Source organism: Helianthus annuus, chromosome 2 (assembly GCF_002127325.2).
Source record: "Helianthus annuus cultivar XRQ/B chromosome 2, HanXRQr2.0-SUNRISE, whole genome shotgun sequence".
NCBI classification, from domain to species: domain Eukaryota; kingdom Viridiplantae; phylum Streptophyta; class Magnoliopsida; order Asterales; family Asteraceae; genus Helianthus; species Helianthus annuus.
The window spans coordinates 43,542,745-43,553,166 of NC_035434.2; positions in this window are offsets into that span (position 1 = coordinate 43,542,745).

Consider the following 10,422-nt stretch of genomic DNA (forward strand, 5'->3'; position numbering starts at 1 on the left):
CGGTTAGTGGCAATCAACAGGTTCTTGGCAAGACACGCCGAGAAATCCCTGCCTTTCATAAAAACGTTAAAAGATTGCCTCAACAAGAAAAACTTCAAATGGACCAACGAAGCGGAACAAGCTTTGCAAGACATGAAACGCTTGAGAAGGATTACCCATGCTGACAGCACCAAGGCCTGATGAAGTATTAAAGATGTATGTAGCGGCAGCTCATACCGCGGTAAGCTCCGTGCTCATGGTTGAACGAGATGGAAGGCAAACACAGATATATTACATAAGCCGGGTATTAGCGGGGCCCGAAACGCGGTATCCCACATTAGAAAAGCTGGTCTTGGCGTTGGTACACGCCACGCGGCGACTGAGAAGATATTTTCAGGCGCACCGCGTGTAGGTTCTAACCAATTACCCACTGCAACAAGTCCTGCACAAGCCGGAGATTTCTGGCAGACTGGCCAAGTGGGCAATTGAACTCGGCGCTTTGGACATCGAATATCAGAAACGAACAGCAGTTAAGGGGCAAGTAATTGCCGATTTTCTAGCTGAAATACCTGAAGGAGAAGCTATCGCGGACCCAATTGTCCAGGACATCCTGGAATCCAGCACCGCCCGGCAAACCTGGAAACTATACACAGATGGGTCATCTAGTGGAAAGGGGTCTGGAGCCGGTTTAATGCTGATAAGCCCAGATGAGATCAGGCTGATGTATGCCTTACGCTTCGATTTCGAGTGTTCCAACAACGAAGTGGAGTATGAGGCACTGTTAGCAGGTCTAAGAATGGCAAAATCTATGGGGGCGGCAAGGGTAGACGTGTATGTTGATTCGCTGCTGGTCAACAATCAGGTAAACGAAACGTACGAAGCCAAAGATGAATCAATGGCAGAATACTTGGCGAAAACAAAGGAACTCATGGATTCTTTTGACAACGTCACGCTCAATCACGTGCACAGAGGCAAGAATCAGATAGCAGATGCTCTCAGCAAACTCGCCACCTCAGGTATGGAAAAGGAAGTTAAAGTCGAAACGCTGCAGACACCGTCAATCGAACCACGGAATGTTTCCGCTGTTACAGCGGAAGATCCTTGCTGGTACACTCCGGTTCTACGTTTCCTGGAAACGGGGGAGCTACCTCCCGCCAAGGGCGAAGCACAGAAGATACAAACGAAAGCGCTGCAATATGAAATCAATAATGGTGTCTTATACAGAAAGTCTTACCTGGGCCCACTGCTGCGATGTGTCTCCCCAACAGAGGCAAAATATCTCATCAGCGAAATCCATGCGGGCCTATGCGGCATACATGCTGGACCCCGGGCGGTGGTAGCCAAAATTCATAGCGCGGGATATTATTGGCCTGGGATGCACGAAGACGCTGTAACAGAACTTCGAAAATGCCGCAGCTGCCAGAAATTCACTCCTCAAACAATAAGGCCCAAGAACAGCCTAGTACCGGTGACAGCAGCATGGCCTTTCCAGAAATGGGCCGTTGATATCGTGGGACCCTTCCCGCCGGCCCCCGGAAAGCTAAAGTACCTAATCGTGGCGGTTGACTACTTCACCAAGTGGGTGGAAGCTAAGCCTTTAGCCAAAATAATGGCGGACAATGCCAAAAAATTCCTCTGGGAACACATAGTATGCCGGTTTGGATTACCACTGTACCTGGTAAGCGATAACGGAACACAGTTTACAGACAGAATTTTCCAAGAATGGTGCACTCATCTCCACATCCAACAAATCTTCACGTCAGTAGCACACCCCCAAGGGAATGGCCAGGTAGAGCGGACAAACAGAAGTTTGCTGGATGGCATCAAAAAACGATAAGGCCACGAGGGAAGCTCCGAACAATGCCCAAAACCAGCAACAATGAAACTCCATTTAGCCTAACCTATGGAGCGGAAGCAATGATACCCGCTGAAGCGGGATTACCGTCACTACGCCGCCTCAACACAGGCGATGACAATGATAGATCTCTAAGAGAAGGCCTGGACTTACTGGAAGAAAGGCGCGAGGCAGCCGCCATCAGCGAAGCAAAATATAAGAAGGCATTGGAAAGATATTATAACAAGCGAGTGGCCAAACAGAATTTCAAAACAGGAGATTACGTCATGCGTGACAATGAAGCGAGTAGAATGGAACCTTCAAGCAAGCTGGGCCCAAACTGGGAAGACCCTTATGTCATTCAAGAAGATCTGGGCAAAGGGGCCTATCGCCTATCTCGGCTAGATGGCACACCAGTACCACGCACATGGAACATCGCTCAGTTAAGGAAATGCTACCTGTAAGACCTTGCTCCTAACAGCAAGGGTTAACTATTTTTCTCATCTTACAATTGTAACTCACCCGCAGTGGTGTCTTTTCGTTTTACATTAGTTCAATAAAAGACATTTACTTTTATCATAGGATACCATCGCACAACAAGTGCATACAACGGTAAAACTACAAACAACACCCTTAAACACGAAGTATTTTCAATTACACAAGTCATAGGGTTAGAACATACAGCGCTTAAGGCGGGTATCTTGGTAATAGATACACAAACCGCCACAAAACAGATAGGCATTTTTACATACACGTAACCTATCTTAAATAAACCAAGTACTTGTCCCTGTCGTTAAAAGCCAACACATGGGAACCAAAAAAGCAGAACATGTTCAAAAACATCTACTGATGGAAGTTGGGTGCCATCACCACTGCAGGGGTATGCAGCACCACAACACCATCAACAAAAGTAGCTAGATCAACAGTCAGGTTGCCAGATGATTCACCATCCACCATCGGAGCCACCATTTCTGAACCGTCCATCTGTCGTCGCTTGGGAAAACCACCGGAGCGACGTTGGTACGTAAAACGATATCGCTGGTCATGATCCACTGGGATAAGATCTGTCAGGACGTCAGCTGACAAGGATAGCATTCCAGGATCCATCGACTGGGGGTCCTCGATGACAACACTCTGACGCGCCCGGTTTGCCCGGGCCGTAGCAGCATTAGGAAGTGGCCTTCTCCGTCGGAGCATCGACTTTGTCACCGGATGCTGCAACTGGAGTAAGCCATCGGCAGCATCCAACACTCGGAAGATTTCAGACAGCCTTTGCCTATACCGTTTTCTCTCCATCTTGTCCAACTACCAAATAAGGAAAAGGAAGGCAAATTTATAGAGAGGTTAAAAAGACTTGACAGTGGTGACGTTTGAAGCATTAATGGAAAATAATCATTACACGTCACAGAGCTATATTTTCAAAATACGGCGGTGTCAGAAATCATGACATTAGCATTAAAATGGCTGTCAAATCAAAACAGACATGGGCACCAAACCCAAGTCAAATAGTGTCATTAGCAAAATCACAAGAGTACATAACAAGCGAAACAAAACAAATTTATCATTCTTCTTCAGATTCCTCCGCGGGGTCCAGCATCAAACACAGCGACTCTATACCATCTTCATTCACCTTGTCCATCAAATCGCCATAACAGGGTAGTGGCTCGGTGTATGCCGCTTCAAGGGCATTGGACATGTCACTTTGGAGTTTGCTTTTGGCAGCATGAAAGTCTGGAGGTATCTTGTCCAACTGGTGGCACTCCATATAGCCTTTATACACGCCATCATGATGTCCGGATTGATAAGCAGCAGCGGATAAACGATCAATCAGATTGGTAAAGGGGGGCGACTCGCGTAAATACTCAAACGCCCCCACCAGCCCATTGGTTATCAACCAGTTCCTGTCGCCGCGAATAGCCGCCAATTGGCTAGTCAAATCATCCACCTCGGCGTTAGATTGTGCCAACGCATTTTCAACCTCCTTCAGCTGGGAAGCGGATGATGTAGCAAGCTTGTTATTCTGGGTGACAAGAAAATCACAATGGTCCTGGAGCTCCTTAACCTTTCCCTCTCGCTCTTCTAGCTCCGCCTGAAGTAGCCGGACTTTGGTATGAGAAGCTTCTACTTCGGCGGTCAGGCCTTGGTATCGTTCCTGAACCTGAGACACAAAATCAGTGTCAACACGGAACTTTTCCAATTGTGTCGACAATTCAAGTCTCACCTTTTGGGCCTCCGCTATGGCCTTGCGCTCCAACTCTTCCTGTATGTTCTTGGCTTGAGCCAGAACTCGATCTTTTTCCGCCACATCGCGGGCCCACATTATCCTTTCTTCAGCAAGATGGGCAGTAACCCTTTTCAAATCCTCCTCAGCCTTGTTCTTCTCTGACAGAAACCTCGCTTCCTTCAACCCAGCGGTTTGAAGTTGACTCTCCAAGCGATGTTTATCATCCGTCAACTCTTGAATAGTAGCCCGCGCTTGGTGGAGTTGGGTGTTATCATGCATCCATCTACGACGAACTTCTATCAGCCTTCGTGGTAGGCTCACAGAATCAGATATCGTGGAATTCATCAGATCTTCATTGTTCAACCCCTCCACGTACGCCGCCTCGGCCGGGGGATACGCCCGCTCAACCCAGTGTTGAATAACAGGGGGGAAAATCAGCCTTGAAGATTCAACGATTTTCCATTGTGGCTGATAGCGTTTGTCTTGAGCATTGGGATCCCATCCAACGGTCGGTAAGAACAGGTCATCAATCAGACGGACACTGTCATCAGCAATGCCGCTGCTTGACCCCCCAGCTTCACTAGCAGCAGCACCACCAAGGCTAGTCACCTCCTGTGCTACGGACACGGCGGTAACTTCTTTCTCAGCAACAGAAAAATACTTATGGGCGAGTCAAACAAGGATGTACCAACGCCGCATGTCCGTGGTGTAACAATAGGGTCGACGGTCACAGCTACAGATAAGGTAGGAGTGGGGAGCGGCATGGCACAGCTAATAGCAGCAGTAGCAGAAGCCTGGGTCTTAGGCTCCGTGGATACGCCAATACTGGAACCAGGCACCGACAACGCCACAGTTGACACAGGAATTGATGCAACAACCCCAGGTTGTACTCCTACAGAGGTACCTGCATAATCAAATGACGCGATTTAGCAACATGAAGTTTTCAACCTATATCAGCAGGCCAAAGCGGTTAGTACATACCTATTGGGAAGGCATGAGCAGCTTGTACTGCCTCGAAGGCACTTAGAGTGGGAACAACAAATGTTTTCCTCTTTTTCAAGGCACGACCAGGGCTCGTCACAACGGCGGCCAGAGAGATACCACGCTCAACACAGGCAGATTCCTCAATGGAGGTAACAGCCACATTAGTCATCGTGTGTTTCTTCCCGGTCAGCTTTATCCGAGCGGGTCTCTTCTTTGATGCAGAAACGCTGGTATTTAAAACAGCTGGCAGGGGGGAAATGTATACAGCAGGGTCCGCTGGTACGGCGGGTAGAATAAACTGCTCAAGATGCATCCCTAGCACATCCAGTTCTCCTTCATCCAACACGCGGTCAGCAGGCTTCAACACAAGATGCCGTGGAGGATCAACAAAATCAAACATACTCCACTCCCCTGCGTGATGCGTGGGCGTTATTTATGAAATTTAAAGGAAATATGACAAAAGACAGGTTAAACATACCTGCATCATCCCTTTGAAATGAAGGGTATCGCCGGATATCACGCCACAACAAACTCATACCAACCATCACCAGAGCACCTTCAGGGATAACCGTGCATTCGAAAGGACGACCACACAACTTCGTGTACAGAACGTTCGATACATACGCGTCCTCAGAAGGCCCATCATTTTTGACTTTATCCTTTGGCCCCTTTTCCTTCCAGTACATTTCACCAGGGATAACAGAGGCATCAATATAGAAAAACTTTTTCTTCCAATCTTTATCCCTAGAACTGGTAGGAATGTCCCTAAGGCAGGACACATCAGTATCTCTCCGGTCAAAGGTAAAGAAAGGGGATTTCCACACAAGCACGAAGAAAGCCCTAAACACGATAAGTTCCGGAATATGGCCTAAGGCAATGCAAGCAAATTCGAATTGGTGAAGTTTCACCAAACCAAGGGGATGTAATTGGGAAATGTGAATACGGTAATAATCGAGCACTAATTTGAGAAACTTGGTGACGGGCAACCGAAAATTGCAGAACTTGAAGAAATCACTAAACAACGTTATTTTACCCGATTTCAGGGGAAATGCAGTGTCCGTTTTGGACGGAAGTATAGAGTTCCATTCGGCCCGGATACCGTAATCTTGAACAAGGTTGTTGTACGACGTTACGCCCCACTTGCAGAACAGCACGTCGGTAGTGGCGGCAGCAGAAGAAGACGATTCACTAGGTTTTGAGGCCATTTTTCGGAAAGAATGATAAAAGAACGATTTGGGGGAGAGAGATTTGAACCCTCACATTAAGAGGTGTTATTTATACGCAAAAGCAACCTTTCAAATTCAAAAAGACGTACGGACGGAAATACGTGTCCAAACAGGGTAAGAACAGTTGTCATCCCAATGATGACCCAACTGTCACATCGTATCTTTTTGCCGTCATTTCCTCAAAATATAACGGCACTAAGCCCAACGTTTTTGGCAATAAGCATAGTATAATAGCTTTTCCTTTTTCTCTCTAAGTCCGAGCTAATGGATCTCTTTCCATGAACTCGGACTGGGGGGACATGACGAGGTATGACCCACATCGGTCAACCCGACCCGGTTACAACCTATTATTTTAATATAAATATAAATGATTATTCTAGAACTTTCCATATCCGCATGGAAGTTACACAACCAAATCTCCAACTTTTCGGGAAGATCATGTAAATCCCTAACTTATCGGAATATATCCTAGGTTAGAGGAAACCCTAATGGAAAACCTATAAATAAAGGTAAACGTATAAGGTATGATCATCTTGCTCTCATATAACTTTCTCTTCTCAATTTCCTTTCACTTCCACAAACCGAGACTTATTCTCACGCCGGAGGGTGGTTACAGGAATAACCCCATTCCTATAACGAGTCCTAACGGTGTTTCTGTTTTGCAGCCAAACGTTCAGGTCACTAATCATTAAAGTCTTAACCCATAATCACCGCATGGTCAGTGTTTCTTCAGTACCCTTAGTGGGTATATAAGGTTTTTTTTTTGTTCTCAGCTTCATTTGTATATAAGGGTTTTTTAGTTCTTTGCTTGTTTAGCTCTATTTAAATCATCATCGTATGTGGTGTTTAAGTCGTTGATTTATATAGTTTTAACCCTTATTTGGGTGCGGTAACTCCAGTCGTTTTGTTTGGGAGGGGGAGGGGAGGATTATTTCACCTGTTTTTTGATGTGCCTTCATGTATTATTGGTTGCATGTGGTGATTTGGCTTGTCAAGTGTTGTCCGATGAGTTGTTTTGATGTTTTGATTATGATTTTATGGTTAAGGGTTAATGCCTATTCTAATTTTGAGGTTGTTTGGGATATTAGTTTTTCCGGCAAAGCCTTGAGGTGTCGTATACTAATTTGCTCTCACATTGGGTCCACTTGGTCATATTTAATCATTAAAAGTAACTAAGTTAGGGCCAAACGATATAACGTGCAAGAGTTTGCAAACATCGAGTATGTTTTTTATACTTTTTGAAGGTAAAGTATATAGTTTGCAATAGAGTGTCAAGTTGTCAACATAAAGCACCATTTTTGTAATTTACTCGATTCTTAAAAGATATTCAATAGAAAGATTCTTTACAAAGATAGTAAATACGTTAAATGATATTCAATAGAAAGATTTTTACAGAGATAGTAGATACTCATATTATAAAGTTTGAACTACTTTACAAAAGTTACGGTAAAATGCCAAAATGGTCTTTGAGTTTAGGCCACTTTAACCAATAAAACTTTTTGTATCTAGTCCCTTGAGGTTTCATTTTTGTTGCCATTTTCTTCCAATTGGCAAATTAGGTTAGAAATTTCTGTTAACTTCTCCCTTTTTTGTCATTTTCCTCACTTACTTAAAATATATTACAACATAAATTGATGATTAAACCCTTCGTTTAAATGTTGAAACCGAAAAAAAGAGAGTGGTTAACGGAAAATACTAACCCAGTTTTCTAATTGAATGAAAATGACAATAAAAATGAAGCCTCAGGGACCTAGATGCAAAACATTTACGTTTCATTTTTGATCTGAAGTAGCAAGGGTGGCCTAAACTCTGGGACCATTTTGGGATTTTACTCTAAAAGTTAATAAAGATTTGTAAAATATCTTTGTTTTATGAATTTCTTAATGTAAATCAGTGGTTGTTCTTAGACCTTGTGTTATGGGACGTAGTTGGTGCTACATCACCATTAACCGGGGAGCGAACACTGTTAAAGGTGGGGCACCGTTAGGGTGTGGGGCAAGGCCTTTGGGAAAATCACGGGCATGAGCAAGGACAAGAAGACTTTGTACGATGGGGTCCGATGTCGGATGAAGCGGCCGCTTAGGGCATGGAACCAAAATAGGGGGTGTTGTTGGAAGAAAGTGAGCGATGGTTCCTTAGGTGACATCTATGTGGCTCCACTTTTCTTTCCAATAGATTCCCAATAAAGCCTCACATAACACATATCCTTATAACAACTCATTTACCTTATTAACAACAATTCCTAGATTTTCAAGGATAAATATACCACACATGAACTCTATAGAGTTTGACCACTCAACCTTTTGGTTGTGGAGTATGCCACTTATCATCGGTTTGCTTTGTTTTAAATCTGACGCCATAAAGTATTTGCTACATCACTGTCACGTGCATGAGTTACCACTCACTTTTTTACACCTTTACTGTTGGACATGAGTCACAATATTAATAAAATTATATAAATAAAAATACTAAAGATATTCTCTTTATACATATTGATAAATTATAGTACACGTACCATGAACAAATCTAAACGAAATAACATATATTACACAACACATATAAACAAATCGATTCAAACCATAGTGTTCAACAAAAGTATGAATTGCATCTTCTTGCACGATCCTTTGAGTAGTCTTCAACAAAATCTTCGTGTATTCTCCCTTCCTGAAAGAAAGAACCAACTGATGTTGACGGTTGTGGTTGAGGTACATGTTTAACATTCTTCCCTTAAAACAAATTTTGCGGCTCTACTAAAGACGACGCGTCTATATCCAAGGGTATAAATCCCAAACACTCTGTACTGTCGAAAATGACCATGTCCCCGAGTTTACATCGGATAAAGTTATGGTGTTAAAACTTGTGGAAAAATAAAGATACGAAGGTGATGGAATTGAGTAGAGAAAACTTATCCCTTTAAGTACCTAACACATGCGCCTTCAAGATCTCTAAGAACTCTTCTATTTTTTCTTATATCTTTCCTACTTGTGTTTTTCTAGCTCTTTTCAAATGAGGCACATAGCCTAGTCTGTATACAAGACTCATGGGTGATGAAGAAGCTAACATAACTTTAGACTTAATTAGAGATACACCAAATCTAATAAAGTCTTATAAAAGAAACTCTACTAAAGAGTTTGTCTCCAGTTCACCACATGAAGAGTTTATTAATAATTATAATTTCATTAAATTATAAATTCACTAAAATCCATTCACCATATTTTCCAACATTTAATGTGTAATGGTTTCACAAAGTTTCACTAACCACTACCCCATTAAAATAATATTTTAATTTAAAAAATAAAAGAATGAATTATGATTGGCTGACAATTGGTGGGGGCCTACGAACCTTCTTCCTCATGCTCGTCATCTACCTAACCTTCCCCACCCCATGTGCCTTTTAATGCCCTTAGAAGTTATGTTTAACGCCCTTAGCGTCCAAAATGTTGCCACCTCACTAGGGGTGTTAGCCCATTACACATAATCTTATAAACAACAACTCATTTACCTTGTTAGGATCTGAGTTTGATACTTGTAAACAAATACTAATAAAAACAATATAATTCTAAGTAGAGAGATATTATCAATAACTGTTTTTCATTGATTCAAATGATTCAAAAGTTTTACACTAATGATTCTACAATCTCCCCCTCAGCCTGATCACTCACTAGAACTATTCGTACAAAAGGGAATGTGTGAAGTGATAAAAGAGATCTCTAACAGGTGAGATCTATTTATACCAAGTACTAAAGCTCTGTTCTTGATAGGCTGACGCCACCCTGATAGTAACATCTAACATTCCTAACAGAAAAGATCCAACAGACATTACAAACATTTGTGCAAATCTTAACATCTGTTCTAACTAGTGTAAACACTGATAAAACAAATACTATTACATTGAGAAACCACTGTTAGAGCTATCCTCTGTTTCCTTGGTTCCAAACATCTGTTTGGCTAGACAGATGTTTGGTCTTCTTCATTAGACCTTTGGCTTCAACACACTTTAGCCTTCAACAGATGTTATTTCTTCTTGAACAATGGTTCCAAGGCTTGATCAGATGTTTGCGTTGTCTTCAACAGATGTTCTGATTAGGTGTTCAAGATTCACTATCTTTGGGGAGAGACTAGTTCAATCTTTTGTTTATTTCTTGAACAGTTGATCAGGTTTTGCCTTTTAAATA